The sequence below is a fragment of the Arachis hypogaea genome, chromosome 9 (assembly GCF_003086295.3).
Source record: "Arachis hypogaea cultivar Tifrunner chromosome 9, arahy.Tifrunner.gnm2.J5K5, whole genome shotgun sequence".
NCBI lineage: Eukaryota > Viridiplantae > Streptophyta > Magnoliopsida > Fabales > Fabaceae > Arachis > Arachis hypogaea.
Window position 1 is genome coordinate 65,802,266 of NC_092044.1, and position 22,818 is coordinate 65,825,083.

Sequence of the window (22,818 nt, forward strand, 5' to 3'; positions counted from 1 at the left end):
TGATTCTTGAAGCAAGAAAAAGCAGTGGATACAAAAAAAAAATTTCGAAAAAAAAAGAAAAGAGAAAAGAAAAAGAAAAAAAGAAAGAAATAAAGTTGTGATCCAAGGCAACAAGAGTGTGCTTAAGAACCCTGGACACCTCTAATTGGGGACTTTAGCAAAGCTGAGTCACAATCTGAAAAGGTTCACCCAATTATGTGTCTGTGGCATGTATGTATCCGGTGGTAATACTGGAAGACAGAGTGCTTTGGGCCACAGCCAAGACTCATACACTAGCTATGTTCAAGAATCATTATGCTTAACTAAGAGAATCAATAACACTATCTGAGTTCTGAGTTCTTATAGATGCCAATCATTCTGAACTTCAAGGGATAGAGTGAGATGCCAAAACTGTTCGGAGGCAAAAAGCTACTAGTCCCGCTCATCTAGTTGGAGCTATGTTTCCTTGATATTTTGGAGTCTATAGTATATTCTCTTCTTTTTATCCTTTTTGATTTTCAGTTGTTTGGGGACAAGCAACAATTTAAGTTTGGTGTTGTGATGAGCGGATAATTTGTATGCTTTTTGGCATTGTTTTTAGTATGTTTTTAGTATAATCTAGTTAGTTTTTAGTATATTTTTATTAGTTTTTAGCTAAAATTCACTTTTCTGGACTTTACTATGAGTTTGTGTGTTTTTCTGTGATTTCAGGTATTTTCTGGCTGAAATTGAGGGTCCTGAGCAAAAATCTGATTCCGAGACCAAAAAGGACTGCAGATGCTGTTGGATTCTGACCTCCCTGCACTCGAAGTGGATTTTCCGGAGCTACAGAAGCCCAATTGGCGCGCTCTCAACGGCGTTGGAAAGTAGACATCCTGGGCTTTCCAGCAATATATAATAGTCCATACTTTGCCTAAGATTTGATGGCCCAAACCGGCGCTCAAAGTCACCTACAGAAATTCCAGCGTTAAACGCCGGAACTGGCATAAAATTTGGAGTTAAACGCCCAAACTGGCATGAGAACTGGCGTTTAACTCCAGAAAAGGTCTCTACACGAAATTCCTTCATTGCTCAGCCCAAGCACACACCAAGTGGGCCCGGAAGTGGATTTTTCTGTCATTTACTCATTTCTGTAAACCTTAGGACACTAGTTTACTATTAATAGGATCTTTTGACATTGTATCAGGACCTTTTGATGACCTTATGACATTTTTACACGTTTTCTTCCACAGCATGAGTCTCTAAACCCCATGGTTGGGGGTGAGGAGCTCTGCTGTGTCTTGATGGATTAATGCAATTACTACTGTTTCTCATTCAATCATGCTTGCTTCCATTCTAAGATAATACTTGTTCTTAATCCGGATGAATGTGATGATCCGTGACAATCATCATCATTCTCAACCATGAACGTGTGACTGACAACCACCTCCGTTCTACCTTATATTAAGTAGTTATCTCTTGGGTTCTTTAACCGGAATCTTCGTGGTATAAGCTAGACTGATGGCGGCATTCAAGAGAATCCGGAAGGTCTAAACCTTGTCTGTGGTATTCTGAGTAGGATTCAATGATTGAATGACTGTGACGTGCTTCAATCTCCTGAAGGCGGGGCGTTAGTGACAGACGCAAAAGAATCACTGGATTCTATTCCGGCCTGATTGAGAACCGACAGATGAATTCCGCTATGCTGTGACAGAGCATATGCAATCGCTTTCACTGAGAGGATGGGAGGTAGCCACTGACAACGGTGAAACCCTACACACAGCTTGCCATGGAAGGAGACTGGTGTGTTTGAAGAAGAAGACAGTAGGAAAGCAGAGATTCAGAAGATGGAGCATCTCCAAACCTCAACCTATTCTTCATTACTGCAAAACAAGTAATCATTTCATGTTCTTTCGCTTTTCACAATCAATCCTGATAGTTTCTGATATCCTGACTAAGATTTACAAGATAACCATAGCTTGCTTCAAGCCGACAATCTCTGTGGGATCGACCCTTGCTCACGCAAGGTATTACTTGGACGACCCAGTACACTTGCTGGTTAGTTGTGCGGGATTGCAAAAGTGTTATTGCAATTTCGTGCACCAATACGCCTATCTGAAATTCCCACTATTGATTTACATAAGTATTTCTATCTTAGTTTATTTATCTTTATTTTCTATTTATTCCATTAATCAAATTTAAACCAATAATCCAATTATACTTGAATCCGCCTGACTGAGATTTGCAAGGTGACCATAGCTTGCTTCATACCAACAATCTCTGTGGGATCGACCCTTACTCACGTAAGGTATTACTTGGATGACCCAGTACACTTGCTGGTTAAGTTGAACGGAGTTGTGAGATTCTCTAATAGTGCCTGGAACTCTTGTATCACAATTTCGTCCACCACCCACCTTGACCCTAACCCCATTACAACCTAGGAAAGACCTCATGATACATGTGCGCACGCATGTAACAATTTTTGATTGTTAGAGGAAGAACAAACTTGGGAAAAGCATGAAATAAGGGGGAATTGAGTGATTAACCCGATACACCGAGCGGATAGAGTGCAAACACTTCTGGTGAGGGTTCGAAGCTCAAATCCTTGTTCCCAGCTCTCACGAGCGTTCTTCATGAAAGTTGCGTATATTTCACTTTGATGATTAAAAATTGGTAAGTTTTGTGCATTGCCTACCATCTTGCCCTATGTTCTTGAATGTATCTTAGGTAGATCGATTTGCTCTCAACCAAGTGGATATTAGCACCCATCTTAGTTGCACTCATGTAAGTAGGTTGCATATCATGAATCTCTTGCCTTTGTGATGCTTTGGTCTTTTACTTTTCTCTCAGCATGAGGGCATGCTACAATCTAAGTGTGGGGAGGTTGATAAACCCCATTTTTAGGGTTTATCTTGTACTGATTTCGAGGGTTTTATCAATGATCCTACGCACTTATTCATATAAAAATACATGATTTTGTGTTCCTTTCCCAAATTTGCCTCAAGGATGAAAACATGCTTCCTTTGCACTAAATTAGATATATTATTAATCCTCCTCTAGTACCATTCGATACCGTGACCCGTGTGTTAAGTGGTTTCAGATTTTATTGTGCATGGATGACTCGGAGGAGAGAATGGGAGCATGCATAAAGGAAAGGAGCATGGAAGCTTGAGCTTTGGAAACTTCAGCAGCGGCGGGCATGCGCACATGGTGTGTCCGCGCAGATTTGAGCCACCGAGAGCCAAAGCCAGGAGCTAAGATACGAGCCGGTGCGTTTAGCGGCTGGACTATGATCCTCATGGACGCGCCCGCGTGCTTTACGCCTGCGCGCGGATTGCGATCACCCCAGGGGCGCGTGAGCGTGCTGTGCGCGCACGCGCCGATGGTCACACATGATTTTTTAAGAAAGCACGTGACCAGAGCGTGGAGGCAGTTAGAGACCCTGTTTTGGGGAAGAGCTTTGGCAGGAAAAGCTTAAGAAGGCCAAAGATTGAAGGGTTAAGGGACTTTTGACTCATTTTACATGTTCTTACATATTTTCCTAGAGTTGGTTACATTTTGCGTAGAGAGAGAACCTCCAACCTCTCTCTAGGATTTCATTCTCCACATTCTCCACTACAATTCTCCTTTGATTTTCTTGGTGAGATCCATTGTAATACACTTTTATTTTTATGCAATTAGTAGATCTACTCTTATCCTATTCTCAATTTGTGTTCTTTGATCCTCTCACTTTGGATCTAGCTTTGCCTTTGTTACTTGGATTTGAAACTAGTGAATTGAGGTACTTTCATATCCTTTACTTGTAATTGTTCAATTGTAGATAATTGTTCTGTGATTTAGAAGATCCTCATCAGTTCTTGGCTGAATTTTTGCAAATTTGTGACACTGTTAAGACCAATGGAGTTGATCCCGAGGTCTACAGACTTATGCTTTTCCCTTTTGCTGTAAGAGAAAGAGCTAGTATATGGTTAAACTCACAACCTAGAGACAGCCTGAACTCTTGGGAAAAGCTGGTCAATGCCTTCTTAACTAAATTTTTTCCACCTCAAAAGATGAATAAGCTTAGAGTGGAAGTTCAAATCTTCAAACAGAAGGAAGGTGAATCCCTCTATGAAACTTGGGAAAGATACAAGCAATTGATCAGAAGGTGCCCTTCTGACATGCTTTCAGAATGGAGCATCATAGGTATCTTCTATGATGGTTTGTTTGAGTTATCCAAGATGTCATTAGACTATTCTACAGACAGATCTATTCATCTGAAGAAAATGCCTGCAGAAGCCCAGGAACTCATTGAAATGGTTGCAAATTACCAGTTCATGTACACTTCTGAAAGAAATCCTGTGAACAATGGGACAACTAAGAAGAAATGAGTTCTTGAGATTGATACTCTGAATGCCATATCGGCTCAAAATAAAATATTGACTCAGCAAGTCAATATAATTTCTCAGAATCTGACTAGATTGCAAGCTGCATCTGGAAGTGCTAAAGAAGCCTCCTCTGAAAGAGAATCTTATGACCCTGAGAATCCTGCAATGGACGAGGTGAATTACATGGGAGAACCCTATGGAAACACCTACAATTCTTCATGGAGGAATCACCCAAATTTCTCATGGAAGGATCAACAGAAGCCTCAACAAGTCTTCAATAACAATAATGGTGGGAGAAACAGGTTTGGCAATAGCAAGCCTTTTCCATCATCTCAGCAACAGACAGGGAACTCTGAGTAGAATCGTTCTGGCTTAGCAACCATGGTCTCTGATCTATCTAAGACCACACTAAGTTTTATGAATGAAACAAGATCCTCCATTAGAAATTTGGAGGCACAAGTGGGTCAGCTGAGTAAAAGACTTACTGAAACTCCTCCTAATAGTCTCCCAAGCAATACAGAATAGAATCCAAAGAGAGAGTGCAAGGCCATAACCATGACCAATATGGCCGAACCTGGGGAGAGTGAGGAGGCAGTGATTCCCAATGAGGAAGACCTCATGGGACGTCCACTGACCACTAGGGAGTTCCCACCTGAGGAACCAAGGAAATCTGAGGCTCATACAGAGACCATAGAGATCCTATTAAACCTCCTTCTGCCATTCATGAGCTCTGATGAGTATACTTCCTCTGAAGAGGATAAAGATATTACTGAAGAGCAAGTTGCTAAGTACCTTAGAGCAATCATGAAGCTGAATGCCAAGTTATTTGGAAATGAGACTTGGGAGGATGAATCTCCATTGTTCATTAGTGAACTGAACACCTTGGCTCAGGTGAAGATACCTCAAAAGAAACCGGATCCCGGAAGGTTCTTAATACCTTGCAAGATAGGCACCATGACCTTTGAGAAGGCTCTGTGTGAACTGGGGTTAGGCATAAACCTCATGCCACTCTCTGTAATGGAGAAACTGGGAATCTTTGAGGTACAAGCTACAAGAATCTCACTAGAGATGGCAAACAAATCAAAGAAACAGGCTTATGGACTTGTAGAGGATGTCTTGGTAAAGGTTGAAGGCCTTTACATCCCTGCTAACTTCATAATCCTAGACACTGGGAAGGATGAGGATGAATCCATCATCCTTGGCAGACCCTTCCTAGCCACAGCAAAAGCTGTGATTGATGTTGACAGAGGAGAGTTGGTCCTTCAAATGGATGAGGATTACCTTGTGTTTAAGGATCAAGGATCTCCTTCTGCACAAATGGAGAAGAAGCATGAAAAGCTTCTCTCAACACAGAGTCAAACAGAACCCCCACATTCAAACTCTAAGTTTGGTGTTGGGAGGCCCCAACCATGCTCTAAATATCTCTGAAGTTCCATGAGAGCTCACTGTCAAGCTATTGACATTAAAGAAGTGCTTATTAGGAGGCAACCCAATTTTTATTTATCTATGTTAAATTTCCATTTTCCATTTTTATTTTATATTTTCTTTAGGTTGATGATCATGTGGAGTCACAAAAATAACTGCAAAAATCAAAGCAAATTCAAAAATAGCATTAAAAACAACACACCCTGGAGGAGGAGCTTACTGGCATTTAAACGCCAGTAAGGGTAGCAGAATGGGTGTTAAACGCCCAGTCTAGCACTATTTTGGGCGTTTAACACCAGAAAAGGGCACCAGACTGGCGTTTAACGCCAGAAAAGGGCACCAAGTTGGCGTTAAACGCCAGAAAGGGAAGAAAAGCTGGCGTTAAACGCCAGAAATGGGCAGCAACCTGGCGTTTAACGCTAGGATTAGCACTCAGAGGGCGTTTACACGCCAGAAAGGTATAGGGATGAGAAATTCTTGACACCTCAGGATCTGTGGACCCCACAAGATCCCCACCTACCTCAACTCACTCTCTCTCTTCTTCACACATTCCAATAACACTCTTCCCCAATACCCTTCACCAATCACCTCCACCTACTCTTCCCTAAAACCCCACCTACCCCACCATTTCCAATTCAAAAAACTTTCCCGCCCAAACCCAACCCTAATACACGAAACCTACCCCTCTCTCCACTTTTATATAAACCCCTCACCCCTTCTTCATTTTCACACATCATAAACACTTCTTTCCCCCCCATTGGCCAAACTACTCATCACTTTCCATCTCCTCCATTTCTTCTTCTTCTTCGTCCTTCTTTCTTCTTTTGCTCGAGGACGAGCAAACCTTTTAAGTTTGGTGTGGAAAAAGCATTGCTTTTTGTGTTTACATAACCATTTATGGCACCTAAGGCCGGAGAAACCTCTAAAAAGAGAAAAGAGAAGGCAAAAGCTTCCACCTCTGAGTCATGGGAGATGGAGAGATTCATCTCAAAGGTCCATCAAGACCACTTCTATGAAATTGTGGACAAGAAGAAAGTGATCCCTGAGGTTCCTTTCATGCTCAAGAAGAATGAGTATCCAGAGATCCGACATGAGATTCGAAGAAGAGGTTAGGAAGTTCTCACCAACCCCATTCAACAAGTTGGAATCTTAATGGTTCAAGAGTTCTATGCTAATGCATGGATCACCAAGAACCATGATCAAAGTGTGAACCCAAACCCAAAGAATTGGCTTACAATGGTTCGGGGAAAATACTTAGATTTCTGTCCGGAAAATGTAAGGTTGGCATTCAACTTGCCAATGATGGAAAGAGATGCACGCCCATACACTAGAAGGGTCAATTTTGATCAAAGGTTGGACCAAGTTCTCATGGACATATGTGTGAAAGGAGCTCAGTGGAAAAGAGACTCCAAAGGCAAGTCAGTTCAATTGAGAAGGCATGACCTTAAACCCGTGGCTAGAGGATGGTTGGAGTTCATCCAACGCTCCATCATTCCTACTAGCAACCGGTCTGAAGTGACTGTGGATCAGGCTATTATGATCCATAGTATCATGATTGGAGAGGAAGTGAAAGTTCATGAGATCATACCTCTAGAACTATATAAGGTTGCTGACAAGACCTCCACTTTGGCAAGGTTAGCCTTCCCTCATCTCATCTGTCATATATGCAATTTAGCTGGAATTGTCATAGAGGAAGACATCCTCATTGAAGAGGACAAGCCCATCACTAAAAAGAGGATGGAGCAAATAAGAGAGCTCGCTCATGGACCTTCACAAGAGCATGAGGAAGTCCCTCATCAAGAAATCCCTAAAATGCCTCAAGGGATGCAATTTCTTCCGAACAACTATTGGGAGCAACTCAATACCTCTTTGGGAGATTTGAGTTCCAATATGAAGCAACTAAGGATGGAGCACCAAGAGCACTCCATTATTCTCCATGAAATTAGAGAGGATCAAATAGCCATGAAGAAAGAGCAACAAAGGCAAGGAAGAGACATTGAGGAGCTCAAGCACTCCATAGGATCTTCAAGAAGGAGAACTAGCCGCCATCACTAAGGTGGACCCGTTCTTTAATTTCCTTGTTCTTATTTTTCTTTTTTTGATTTTTATGCTTTATGTGTTATCTATGTTTGTGTCTTCATTATATGATCATTAGTGTCTAGTGTCTATGCCTTAAAGCTATGAATAATTTCATGAATCCTTCACCTTTCTTAAATGAAAAATGTTCCTAATTACAAAAGAACAAGAAGTACATGAATTTCAAATTTTATCTTGAAATTGGTTTAATTATTTTGATGTAGTGGCAATACTTTTTGTTTTCTGAATGAATGCTTGAACAGTGCATATTTTTTATAGTGAAGTTTATGAATGTTAAAATTGTTGGCTCTTGAAAGAATGATGAACAAAGAGAAATATTATTGATAATCTGAAAAATCATGAAATTAATTCTTGATGCAAGAAAAAGCAGTGAAAAAGAAAAAGTAGCGAAAAAAAAGAAGAGAAAGAGAAAGAAAAAGAAAAAAACAAGCAGAAAAATCTAATAGCCCTTAAAACCAAAAGGCAAGGGTAAAAGGGATCCAAGGCTTTGAGCATTAATGGATAGGAGGGCCCAAAGGAATAAAATCCTAGCCTAAACGACTAATTCAAGCTGTCTCTAACCTTGTGCTTGTGTCATGAAGGTCCAAGTAAAAAGCTTGAGACTGAGTGGTTAAAGTTTTGATCCAAAGCAGAAAGAGTGTGCTTAAGAACTTTGGACACCTCTAATTGTGGACTTTAGCAAAGCTAAGTCACAATCTGAAAAGGTTCACCTAGTTATGTGTCTATGGCATTTATGTATCCGGTGGTAATACTGGAAAACAAAGTGCTTAGGGTCACGGCGAAGACTCATAAAGTAGCTGTGTTCAAGAATCAACGTACTGAACTAGGAGAATCAATAACACTATCCAAAATTCTGAGTTCCTATAGATCCCAAAACTGTTCAGAAGCAAAAAGCTACTAGCCGCGCTCATCTAATTAGGACTAAATTTCATTGATATTTTGAGATTCCTTGTATATTCTCTTCTTTTTATCCTATTTTGTTTTCAATTGCTTGGAGACAAGCAACAATTTAAGTTTGGTGTTGTGATGAGCGGATATTTTATACGCTTTTTGGCATTGTTTTTTAGGTAGTTTTTAAGGAATATAATTATTTGTTTTTATGATAAAATCACATTTCTGGACTTTACTATGAGTTTGTATATTTTTCTGTGATTTCAGGTATTCTATGGCTGAAATTGAGGGACCTAAGCAAAAATCTGATTCAGAGGCTGAAAAAGGACTGAAGGTGCTGTTGGATTCTGACCTCCCTGAACTCGCAGTAAATTTTCTGGAGCTACAGAAGCCCAATTGATGCGCTATTAATTGCATTGGAAAGTAGACATCTTGGGCTTTCCAGCAATGTTTAATAGTCCATACTTTTCTCGAGATTTGATTGCCCAAATTTGCGTCAAAACGCCGGTCAGAGACCCTTTTTCTGGTGTTAAACGCCAGAACTGGCATAAAAGCTGGATTTAAACGCCCAAACTGGCACCAGAGCTGGCGTTTAACTCCAAGAAAAGCCTATGCACGTGAAAGCTTCAATGCTCAGCTCAAACACACACCAAGTGGGCTACAAAAGTGGATTTTTGCATCATTTACTTATTTCTGTAAACCCTAGGTTACTAGTTCACTATAAATAGGACCTTTTACTATTGTATTTTCATCTTTTGATCATCTTTGATCTTGGGATCAGATCTTTGAACCCTTTTTTGATTGTTTCATGTTATTTGGGAGGTATGGCCATTCGGCCATGTCTAGACCTTGTTCTTATGTATTTTTCAACGGTGGAGTTTCTACACATCATAGATTAAGGTGTGGAGCTCTGATGTTCCTCATGAATTAATGCAAAGTACTATTGTTCTTCTATTCAATTCACACTTATTCTTGTTCTAAGATATTCACTCGTACTTCAACCTGATGGATGTGATGATCCGCGACACTCATCATTATCCTCCCTTATGAACGCATGCCTGACAACCACTTCTGTTCTATCTGCGAGAGCTTGAGTGTGTATCTCTTGGCCACCTGGTTCACGATGCACGGGTGCCTCTCCTGACAATAGAGCTTCCATTCCATGCAATCAGAGTCTTCGTGGTATAAGCTAGAATCAAATGGGCAGCATTCTTGAGATCCGAAAAGTCTAAACCTTGTCTGTGGTATTTCGAGTAGGATCTGGGATGGGATGACTGTGACGAGCTTCAAACTCACGATTGTGGGGCACAGTGACAGTGCACAAAAGGATCAATGGATCTTATTCCGACACGATCGAGAACCGACAGCTGATTAGCCATGCGAAAAATTGTAGAGGACCATTTTTACTGAGAGGATGGATGGTAGCCATTGACAATGGTGATCCACCTATATACAGCTTGCCATGGAAAGGAGTATGAATGATTGGATGAAGCCAATAGGAAAGCAGAGGCTCAGAGGGAACAAAGCATTTTCATATGCTTATCTGAAATTCCCACAAATGAATTGCATAAGTATCTCTATCCTGTTTTATGTTTTACTTCTCTTTTAATTATCAAAACTTCATAACCATTTGAATCCGCCTGACTGAGATTTACAAGATGACCATAGCTTGCTTCAAGCCGACAATCTCTATGGGATCAACCCTTACTCACGTAATGTATTACTTGGATGACCCAGTGCACTTGCTGGTCAGCTGCACGGATTTGTGTATTATGATTCCTTGTACAAAGTCTAATGATAATAAAAATATTCCTACTTTCCCATCAGGCTCTGATACCAGATGGCCCAAAGTGGATCAAGGAGGGAAAGGGGAAGACGGCACAAAAGAAAATGAAGTTATGTATTTATGATGCAGATGCAGAGACAAGGAAGTAAATATGAAGTTAGATGCGGCGGTAGTCCGCACGCATATGCAAGTTAGTATGAAGTTAGATGTGGCGGTAGTCCGCACACATATGCAGATGCAACAACAGATGCAATGAATACAGGGAGAATTAATTCCCTTTTTCTGGAGTCCCACATGGAGAATTTCTTGTGGCAAAAGGGATTTGGTGTTCCAAAGGTGTCATTTTTGTGCACCCAGTATTGTGGAGTGCGTCCTGGGTTGACAGCTTTTTTAAAGTTGATTTCATCCTCAAGCCAATGTCGTAATTACTGTCAGTTGACCGAGTTTAACCGGTCCAGTCTAAAGGCAAATTTGATTGATTCATATCGGTTTTAGCTGGTTCATATTAGTTTTGCTTGATTTTTTCTTAAACAATCCTGACAGTAAATTAGACTGGATAAAAATTTTGTTTATCAGTTTTTTTATTGAATCTGTTGATCCGATCTGAATTCAAACAACAACAACAACAAAGCCTTGTCCCACTAGGTGGGGTCGGCTATATGAATCAATCGACATCATTAAGTTCTGTCATGTATCGTGTCTACAGCGAGACTGTTTACACGTAGATCTCGTTTGACTACCTCATGGATGATCTTCTTAGGTCTTCCTCTGCCTTTCACCCCTTGTACATCCTCCATCTCATCCACTCTTCTGACTGGGTGTTCTGTCGGTCTTCTTCTCACATCTCAAAACCACCTGAGACGCGATTCTACCATCTTTTTCACAACGGGTGCTACTCCAACTCTCTCCCTTATATCTTCGTTTCTTATTTTATCCAATTGCATATGACCGCTTATCCATCTCAACATCTTCATCTCTGTCACACTTAGCTTATATTCGTGCTCCCCTTTGGCCGTCCAACACTCTGTACCATAAAGCATAGCCAGTTTTATAGCAGTGCGATAGAATTTACCTTTAAGTTTTAAAGGAACTTTTTTGTCACATATAAAACCAGATGCTGTAACATCCCGTTACCCTAAGCCTTACCTCTAGCCATAAGGCAAAGAATAACAAAATGCCATGATAGTTCTATAGCTTATAATATATAATATATGTCCAAAAATATATATAACTAGAAGCCCGATGAAGGCATAAAGCTCAAAATTGCATAAAGCGGAAATATAAAACATGAAGCGTTCACACACGATAACTAAATGCTTAAGCACGAACAGGACAAGACATAATACATATAAACCTTGTAAATAGCTCCAGGATACACAAGGCAATAATCAAGTTAACAAGATATACATATATAAGTATGAAATACGAAAAAGAGAACTAGTCACAGCCTGCGGAGTTTAGGCTGGCTAGTCAAACTGAACACAACATAGTTTTTGAAGTTTAAAACAACTTATACAACTTATCTCTCAAATCAAGCCTCTAAGGCCATAAAGTCTAAAACAGAAAGGTAAGAGAAAGTACTATAGCAAAATAATCAAAAATACCAAAAAGATAACAAAAGATCCTCCGCTTTGTCACCATCCCACAACTCACCGAGGTGGGTTACGACCTGAATCTGAAAAATAACAACAAAGTATAGAATGAGAACTGGAGGTTTTCAGTATGGTAACAGTGCCCAATAATGTAAGATGTAAGGTTTCGGGACGCCGAAGGCAATCCTAGAACTTCACATAAAATAGATATTCAAGATTAACGAAATAATTAACTTAAACCGAAAAGAATAAACAAGGGTATCTAAACTTAGGAGATTTCTAGCTAAAACTAGTCACCGCTATCCCACAGCCTTCACCAACCTACACTTCGTGCAATCCCATCGCCACCACCTACCCAACCTCCTCAGCACCAGACAATCACAGATAATGCAAGCAAGTAAAACACAGGTAGTATTCATATATAACATGTAATTCAAGAAGCAAGTAGGCATATTATACAATTAGGCAAACACAAGTAACATTCAGAGTGACTGAAAAATATTTAAATCTTGATTAAACTTACAAATTCGAATGCAAATTCACTAGAAAAAGATAGGAAAGATGCTCACATATCACAACACCAAACTTGAATTGTTGCTTGTCCTCAAGCAACCAAAACAAACATAGGCTTAGGATGTGAATTTGCATGAGAAGTGAGTGTCAATTAAGCTCCTGTGTCTTCTTAAAGTGGGGTTTATACACTATGATCCTGAATAGTTTTGGCATCTCACTATCCTTTGAATCAGAGAAATGTCACTGTCATTTTGAATTAGAGTCTGGATAATATTATGAATTCTCTAGACTTTATACTTTGGTTTAATCCTTGAACACAGAAAATTTTCTTTCATTTCGTTTTTTCTTGGTGCTTTGCACCTTGAGCCTAGCCGTGACTTTAAATGTTTTGTCTCAAGCTTTACTTGACACAAAAACACCACAAGCACTTAACTAGGGAACTCTCTTTTAGCTCTGATTTTTCTTTCAGTTTCTCCCAGACAGTGGTACTTAAAGCCTTTGGCATACTCTGTTAAATGCACTTGATCTCGACTTTTAGTGCTATGTGTCAAGGATTACTTGACACATTTATACTATAAGCATATGATTAGGAAAACAACTCTTTGAGCTTTTAATCATATTTAACCTTCCTAGTCATTGATGCTCAGAGCTTTGGACCCGACTTTTCTTTATTCTTTAGTTTACTTTAGAGAATTCATAATAGATCTCTAAATTCTTGTTCCTTATCCATCAACATCCTTTAATTCAAAATCAAACATGCACTGTTCATATCATGCATTCAGAATCACAGATAACACCACCACATTTAAGTAAATAAGACTACTCTTTAATATAAACTTAATTTCTCATGCAATACATCACTTCTTTTTTTTCTTTTTTTTCTTTGGATTCAAGCTCAGTGAGTGATACATGAGACAAATTTTTAGAATTGAAAGCAAATGATAGAACTAAAAATAGCGAAATTAAACCAGAACCTAGGAATTGAAATAACCAAAGATCATGTAGACATTAAAATAAAATAGCAGAAAACAGGAACATAACATAATAATAGCAGAATAAAATAGGAAGTGAAAAAGGTACTAAACCACCTCAGTCTCCATGGTGGGGATCTCTCTCCTCTGGTTGTGGTCTATATGGTCCTCTCAGGCGGCCAAAGTCTTGTCTCAGGTGGGAAAGCTCCTAGCGCTGAGAGTCTTGGGCAGCCCTCATCTGATCAAGGGTGGAGGTGAGATACTCCCAACAGTTGTCTTGTGTTACCCTTATCTGCTCCATGGATGCATTGAAATGTTGCCAGCGGCTATCCTGTGTGAGTCTCATCTACTCAATAGAGGACATAAGTTGCTGCTAGTATTCTTGAGGTGGGAAGTAATGCCCCTGAGGTAATGGAGGTTGGTCCTATTGAGCTTCCTCCTCAACTTGATCTTCTCTGGGGACCCTATGATGTTTCCTAAGATTCTTCATGGTATTCTTAGTAATTGGCCTTTCAATAGAAATGGGAAAGTCATTATCCACCTTTACCTTTGTTGCTTCACACAGGCGGTAAATCAGATGCGGAAAACCAAGCCTAGCCTTCTTAAAAAGATTGTAGGCAATGTTATATATCTATTGTAAAATAATGTCCTCTACCTCCACCACTTCTCCTTTCATGATATAGTGAATCATGACAGTCCAGTCCACAATGCATTCGGACCGGTTGCTAGTTAGCATGATAGACCTTCGGATGAAGTCTAACCATCCCCTAGCCATAGGAAGAAGATCAGTGCTCTTCAGTTGGTTCGACTTCCCCTTTACACCTATTTTCCACTGAGAACCTGGAATGTATATTTCTTTAAGTACTTGGTCCAGTTGCTGATCTCTATGCATCCTCTCACTATAATAAGCGGATGTATGATCAGGAGGTGGCTGATGAAGGGCACGTTGGATGTTTCTTTCACTAAAATCAATAACCTTTCTTCTCACATAGCTTTGATAGTTCTTTTTATTGACCCCATCAACATCCTTGTAAGTGACCTAGAGATTGCCATAAAATTTTTGGACCATCAATTGTCCAACCTCAGTATGCGGGTTGCAAAGAAATTGCTACCCTCTCCTCTGAATTTGAAATTGAATTTCTGGATATTCATCCGGTTACAGTGCGAATTTCACTTTCGAAATTACAGCATTTTTGTAAGTATTCTCATAAAAGTGTTCCTCATGGAGCTTGGAGCGGAACATCTGTGCATTATAAGAACTGGTGGTTGGCTCTTTGCCTTTCCTCTTCCTTGAAGACTCAATAGTTTTTGGTGCCATTAGAGTGAACAGAAAAAAATACAAGCGAAGCGATAACATCAAACTTAAAACTTTTGCTTGTCCTCGAGAAAATTAAAAAATTACAAAGAGGAAGACAGGGAGGAGAAAGGAATCTGAGAGCCACGAAGTCAAAAATTAAATCTAAAATTTTCTTTTCTTTTTCTTTTTTTCGAAACTGAATAAATAAATAATAGAAGAAAAGAAATGGAGCATGCAGAGAGCGGGTAAGGAAATTAGGGGGGATCACGGTTCAGGGTAGGGGTTAGGGGTTAATGTGTTGAATTAGAATAGGGATGGACTGGGTTAGCTCGAAGAGAGGGTGGGGTTTATAAAAGTGAATTGTTGTGTATGTCTTGAAGTGGGAGGGGTCGAGGTTATAGTGTGTTTATAGACGAGGGAATGGAAGTGTTGTTGTGTGAATTGAATGGAATGGATGGGCTTTACATAAGTGAGGAGGGGGACGTTGGGTAGATAAGGAAGATGGGAATGGTTCACGGATATGTGTGGGAGAATATGTTAGGAAGGGATGAAGGTTGGGGAAGGAACGTTGGGTTGGGGGGGTCAAAGATATGGGAAAGGGAATCTATAGGGTTGTGGAGACCAAATCAGTGGGATTTGGTGCAGAACTCATATGATTTGGTTTGGAAATAGGGTAACAATTTGAAGCTGGCACCTAACTTGGAGGGAGTGGCACCTAACTTCATGTGGGTCTCCTCTCTGACGTCTAACTCCCTAGCAATGACGCCAAAAACTTGGTGCAGAATTTATAACCGACAAACTAACCGGCAAGTGCACCGAGTTGTACCAAGTAGTACCTCAAGTGAATGAAGGTCGATCCCACGAGGATTGATGGACTAAGCAACAATGATTGCGCGATTTACTTAGTTAGACAAATAGAAAATGGTGTTTTGAGAGTTCAATTGCATCAAACAATAAATTCAGAAAATCAGAAAGCAAGCAGTAAACGGATTGTGAAATATATGAGTAAAACAGTTAAGGTTTCAGAGATATTTATTTTCCGGATTAACTTTTCTTACCAACTATTTTAATCATGCAAGATTTAATTCATGGCAAACTTTATGTGACTAAACCCTAATTCCTTAGACCTTTTTAGTGTTCTCTAACCTTCATTAACCGCCAATTCCTTGGTCACTTGATTCCAATTAGAGGGTTAAGTTCAAGACTAGTTTATGTGCCACAGAAACCCTAATTATCCAAATATAAGAGGATTATATGTCACGTATCCTGTTAAGTCCAGATAATTAGTGATTTAGGAGAATTTGTTTTCAAGCTGTTGTTCATGTAAATTGCTTTTCCAATGTTTACAAGAACTCAATTAGAATAAGGGTCATACTTTAGTTCCACCCAGATTCATAAGATGAAGAACGAAAATAATTCTTGAAATTGAAATTAAAACATTAATTAAAATAGAAGAGTAATAGTATCAATCCATACACTAAACAGAGCTCCTAACCTTAATAGTGGAGGTTTAGTTGCTCATGGTTCAGAGAGAAAACTAGGATTAAGTAAAACTGTAAACTGAGGAATGAGGTAAGAGAGAAGAGAGAAAAGCCTGAAGGGTTGATTCTTTTCCCTTTTATATCTAATCCTAATTAATGTAAAATATATTTTCTAAAACTAAATAATATCTTTTTCTATTTATAAATAAATTAAAGTTTTAAATCAAAATTAAATAATATCTTCGTTGAAGCCTTGATGAGCGTGGGGACCATTGCAAATCATTGAGCTAGCTCCTAACTTGGAAAATCCCAAGTTAGGTGCCACTATGGCAGCATGGCTCGGAGGCGTCATTTTTGTCTTGGCGCCTAACTTGGAGAATCCCAAGTTAGGCACCACCAATGTAGCACACAACTCGCGTAGATCCTTCTTCTAGCGCTTAATTTGGGAAAAGCCAAGTTGGGTGCTAGTATGGCTAAGCATGCTGGAGAAGAAGTGTATACTATTATACATCGTTGGAAAGGTCTGAAAGTTAACTTACCAATGCCGCTAAAATCATGTCAATTGGACTTTTGTAACTCAAGTTATTTCTATTGGAGTGCAAAAAGGTCATGGTTGACAACATCATTCCCTTTCTTCTCTTCTTCTACAAAAACTCTATCAATTCCATCCGAATGCTACCTAAAATAAATAGAATTGCACACAAATCAAAGTAGAATTCAGAGTGACAAAAGTATTTAAATCTTGATTAAACTTACAAATTCGCAAATTCACTAGAAAAGATAGGAAAGATGCTGACGCATCAACATGCAAACCAAATAGTACCATTCTGTATCTGTGAGATCCTCCGGAGACAGTGCTACTGAAGGCCTTTTGGTTTGAAGGCTGGCTTCTACAACATTGAGGGACTTGTAAAACTCTCTAGGCTGCTCACTCTGATGCAACCCTATCTGATCAGAATTGAGTTTCACTCCCTGACTTGTCTTCTTTGTCTTAATGTCTACATTGTAATATCCTTCCCCCCAACTCAACACCTTGCTAAATGGGCACCATGAATAGAAAGAAATTGATTTTGAATAGTAGTATTATTGAATTGTGGTGTTGTCTAAGAAGCTATTGTATTGAGTTGTTCATATTACAAGTCATGATATGTCTCGTCATATGAAGTCCATTAAGGTATTTTCACAAACAACACATATTCAAGAAACAGAAAATAAAAAAAATCACAAAACAGAACTAAAACTCAAGAAAACAGTTAGTTAGAAGTTAGTACCCGAGTTGGGTAGATGAACTAGACCAGAATATTGCATAGCTCCACTGGATGCTTCTCACAGACAAAGCAAGCTGTTCTTTGAAGTTCTCCGGAAACATTTCTTTTTCTTTGGGTTCAAGAAAACATTAATCAGCATTTTGGTGAGGGTTAAAATAGAGAAATTTGCGAAGGGTTAAAACAGAGAAACAAAAAGGGATTAAACCCATACCTTCTTGTGTTATGGTAAGGGTTGAGCGCCAATTGAGGGAAGAACGATGATTGAGGGAGAGGCAGCAACGATTGAGTCAGCGTCGACAGAGGTAAGGTTTGAGCGAGAGAGAGCGAGTGCCAATGGAGGCCTTGCGAGCGAGAGTGAGTGCCGATAGAGGCACACCGATGGAGGGTGCGCCGACAGAAGCAGCACCGATTGAAGTTTCCAAGAGTTGCGAAAGAGGGATGAAGGGTTGCAAGAGAAGGATAGAGGGTTGCAAGTTGAGAGTGTGCTACGAGCTGAAAGATGAAGATGGATTCTCAGTCATGAAAAGGGATATGTGATGAGTCCATATTTGATGACATATTTTGACTCAATTTGGATGGATTCTAACACATAAACTCACACTTAAGCACCCAATAGCATACTTTTGTGTTTTGTCCCTAATTTGATCCTAAATGTGAAAACATGCGATTTTATGCTTGAAATGAGCAATTTAATTCCACTTTTATTCCATTTGATGCCATGACATGTTTGTTGAGTAATCTCAGGTCATAGAGGTAAGAATGGATAGCCAAAAGTGGAAGAAAGCATGTACAAGGGAGAAAACATGAAGAAAACAAGGAAAAGCACACACAGCAAAGTGTGCGTGTGCACAAGCATCTGTGTGTGCGCACAAGAAGGAATTTCCATGTGTGTGTGTGTGTGCACAACCACCTGTGCGTATGCACAGGTCTCCATTCAGTGAAGTGTGCGTATGCACACATCTGTGCGTACGCATAAATCTGTGCATACGCACAGGACCCTGCACGTGATTTCATTAATGAAACATGTGCTGCATGATTTCTGGGGGATTTTGGCCCATTTTAGAAGGCTTAAAGGCTGAATTTGGATGCTATATGAAGGGATATCAACACATATGAAGGCATTAGGTTTTAGTTTTAGTTTTCATTAGTTAGGAAGCTTCCATAGTTAATTTAGGAGTAGGTGATGCCTGGTGGACGAAATTATGATCCATATTCTTTTGTACTTGTATGAAATCATTATTGTGGCACCAGTTGAATTCACAACTCCGTTCAACTAACCAGCAAGTGTACTGGGTCGTCCAAGTAATAAAGCAAGCTATGGTCACCTTGTAAGTCTCAGTTAGGCAGATAAAATTATGGATTTTCTAAAATAAATAATAAACAGAAAATAAAAAGGGATAGAATACTTATGCAGACTCATTGGTGGGAATTTCAGATAAGCGAATGGAGATACTGCATGGCTCAAGAACTCCTGCTTTCCCACTTCTTCAACTCAATCCTTCTTACTCCTTTCCATGGCAAGCTGTGCATAGGGGTTCACCATCAGCGGTGGCTACTTTCAATCCTCTCGGGAAAATGATCCTCTGCGGCTGTCACTCGCATGGCTAATCGTCTGGAGGCATCACCCATGGTTGATGGCTACATCCCATCCTCGCAGTGAAAACTATGCTCGCGCACTCTGTCACAGCACGACAAATCACTGGTTGGTTCCCGCTCCTACTGGAATAGAATCCCTTGATTCTTTTGCGTCTGTCACTAACGCCCAGCACTTGCGAGTCTGAAGCACGTCACAGTCATTCATTACCGGAATCCTACTCGGAATACCACAGACAAGGTTAGACTTTCCGGATTCCCAGGATCCTACTCGGAATACCACAGACAAGGTGAGACTTTCTGGATCCTCATAAATGCCGCCATCTATCTAGCTTATACCATGAAGATTCTGTTGGGGAATCTAAGAGATACACATTCAAGCTCTGTTGCAGGTAGAACGGAAGTGGTTGTCAATCACGTGCGTTCATAAGTGAGAATGATAATGAGGGTTACTTATCATCACATTCATCATGTTCTTGGGTACGAATGAATATCTTGGAATAAGAATAAGAGAGATTTGAATAAAAGAGAATAGAATTGCATTAATACTTGAGGAACAGCAGAGCTCCACACCCTTAATCTATGGTGTACAGAAACTCCACCGTTGAAAATACACAAGTAAAAGGTTCAGGCATGGCCGAATGGCCAGCCCCCCTGATCTGAGAACTAATCGTCCCAAGATATGATCCTAAGATCTAAAGTGATCAAAAGATGTCTAATACAATAGTTAAATGTCCTATATATACTAGACTAGCTACTAGGGTTTACATGAGTAAGTAATTGATGTATAAATCCACTTCCGGGGCCCACTTGGTGTATGTTTGGGCTGAGCTTGATCAATCCACGAGCTGAGACTTCTCTTGGAGTTGAACTCCGAGTTATGACGTGTTTTGGGCGTTCAACTCCGGATCATGACGTTTTTCTGGCGTTTAACTCCAGACAGCAGCATGAACTTGGCGTTTAACGCCAAGTTACGTCGTCAAATTCCGAATAAAGTATGGACTATTATATATTGCTGGAAAGCTCTGGATGTCTACTTTCCAACGCCGTTGAGAGCGCGCCAATTGGAGTTCTGTAACTCCAGAAAATCTATTTCGAGTGCAGGGAGGTCAGATTCCAACAGCATCAGCAGTCCTTTTGTCAGCCTTTTTCAGAGTGTTGCTCAAGTCCCTCAATTTCAGCCAGAATTTACCTGAAATTACAGAAAAACACACAAACTCATAGTAAAGTCCAGAAATGTGAATTTAACATAAAAACTAATGAAAACATCCCTAAAAGTAGCTCAAACTTACTAAAAACTACCTAAAAACAATGCCAAAAAGCGTATAAATTATCCGCTCATCACAACACCAAACTTAAATTGTTGCTTGTCCCCAAGCAACTGAAAATCAATTAGGATAAAAAGAAGAGAATATACTATAAATTCTAAAATATCAATGAATATTAATTTAATTAGATGAGCGGGACTTGTAGCTTTTTGCTTCTGAACAGTTTTGGCATCTCACTTTTTCCTTTGAAGTTCAGAGTGATTGGCGTCTCTGGGAACTTAGAATTTTGGATAGTGTTATTGACTTTCCTAGTTAAGCATGTTTGATTCTTGAACACAGCTACTTATGAGTCTTGGCCGTGGCCCTAAGCATTTTGTTTTCCAGTATTACCACCGGATACATAAATGCCACAGACACATGACTGGGTGAACCTTTTTCAGATTGTGACTCAGCTTTGCTAGAGTCCCCAGTTAGAGGTGTCCAGAGCTCTTAAGCACACTCTTTTGCTTTGGATCACGACTTTAACCACTCAGTCTCAAGCTTTTTACTTGGACCTTCATGACACAAGCACATGGTTAGGGACAGCTTGATTTAGCCGCTTAGGCCTGGATTTTATTTCCTTGGGCCCTCCTATCCATTGATGCTCAAAGCCTTGGATCCTTTTTTACCCTTGCCTTTTGGTTTTAAGGGCTAGTGGCTTTTTCTGCTTGCTTTTTCTTTTTTTTCTTTCTATTTTTTTCGCCATTTTTTTTCGCACAAGCTTTTGCTTTTCACTGCTTTTTCTTGCTTCAAGAATCAATTTCATGATTTTTTTCAGATTATCAATAACATTTCTCTTCATTCATCATTCTTTCAAGAGCCAACAATTTTAACACTCATAAACAACAATATCAAAAGACATATGCACTGTTCAAGCATTCATTCAGAAAACAAAAAGTATTGTCACCACATCAATATAATTAAATTAAATTCAATGATAAATTCGAAATTTATGTACTTCTTGTTCTTTTGAATTAAAACATTTTTCATTTAAGAGAGGTGAAGGATTAATGGAATTTATTCATAGCTTTAAGGCATGGTTACATACTAATGATCATGAAGTAGAGACACAAAACATAGATAAACACAACATTAAAAACCGAAAAGCAGAAAGAAATAAGAACAAGGAATGAATCCACCTGAGTGAGGGTGGCGCCTTCTTGAAGGTCCAATGGTGCTTTTTGAGCTCCTCTATGTCTCTTCCTTGCTTCTATTGAATAATTCCTAGTAATTTTGGTGTTTCTACCCTTAGTTGCTTCCAATATTTGTGTGGAGGACAACTTATCCCCTGAGGTATCTCAGGGATCTCTTGATTTGCAGCCACATGTTCTACCACTGAGCTATGACGGCTTTATATGAGTCTTTCCATCTCCCAAGACTCAGAGGTGGAAGCTTTTGTCTTCCCTTTGAGGTTTCTCTGGCCTTAGGTGCCATTAATGGTAATGGAAAAGCAAAAAAGCTATGCTTTTACCACACCAAACTTAAAATATTGCTCGCTCTCGAGCAAGAGAAGAAAGAAGAGAGGAAGAAGAAGAAGAAGAAAATGGAGGTGAGTGAGGGGAGATGGATTCGGCTATATGGGTGGGATTGGGTGGAAAAGAGAAGTTGAATTTTATGAAGGTAGGTGGGGTTTATGGGGAAGAGTGGGATGATGTGAGTGGTGAATGGGGTAATTGGGAAGAGGAATTGAGGTGATTGGTGAAGGTTTTTGGGAAGTGTGATATGGGGAAGAGTGAAATGAGATTAGGATTAGGAGAGTGTGATTAGGATTAAAGGGTAAGGTGGGAAGATGGTAGGTAGGTGGGGATCCTGTGGGGTCCACAGATCCTGAGGTGATCCTGTGGGGTCCACAGATCCTGAGGTGTCAAGAAATTCCATTCCTGCACCAAATAGGCATGTAAAATACCTTCGTGCATCATTCTGGCGTTTAAACGCCCATTGGTGCACTTTCTGGGCGTTCAACGCCCATGTAAAGCATGTTTCTGGCGTTGAACGCCAGTTTCATGCTTGTTACTGGCGTTCAGCGCCAGTTTTTCCTCTCTGGGCACATTCCTAGCGTTCAGCGCCAGGATGTTGCTTGTTTCTGGTGTTCAGCGCCAGAATGGTGCTCTGTTCTGGCGTTGAACGCCGGCCAGATGCACCTTACTGGCGTTGAACGCCAGCCTGTGCGTCCTCCAGGGTGAAAAATTTTTTCTTCTGTTTTTGACTCTGTTTTTAATTTTTTTGATTTTTTTTCGTGACTCCTCATGATCATGTACCTAATAAAACACAA

General features: G+C 39.9%; 1 non-coding gene across 1 annotated transcript; it reads right to left on the reverse strand.

The window, feature by feature from the left end:
* Positions 1-4,016: 4,016 nt before the first annotated feature.
* Positions 4,017-4,124, reverse strand: LOC112714134 (small nucleolar RNA R71). Its single transcript, XR_003159089.1, has one exon. It is a non-coding gene; the product is annotated as a small nucleolar RNA R71 (small nucleolar RNA).
* Positions 4,125-22,818: the final 18,694 nt, after the last annotated feature.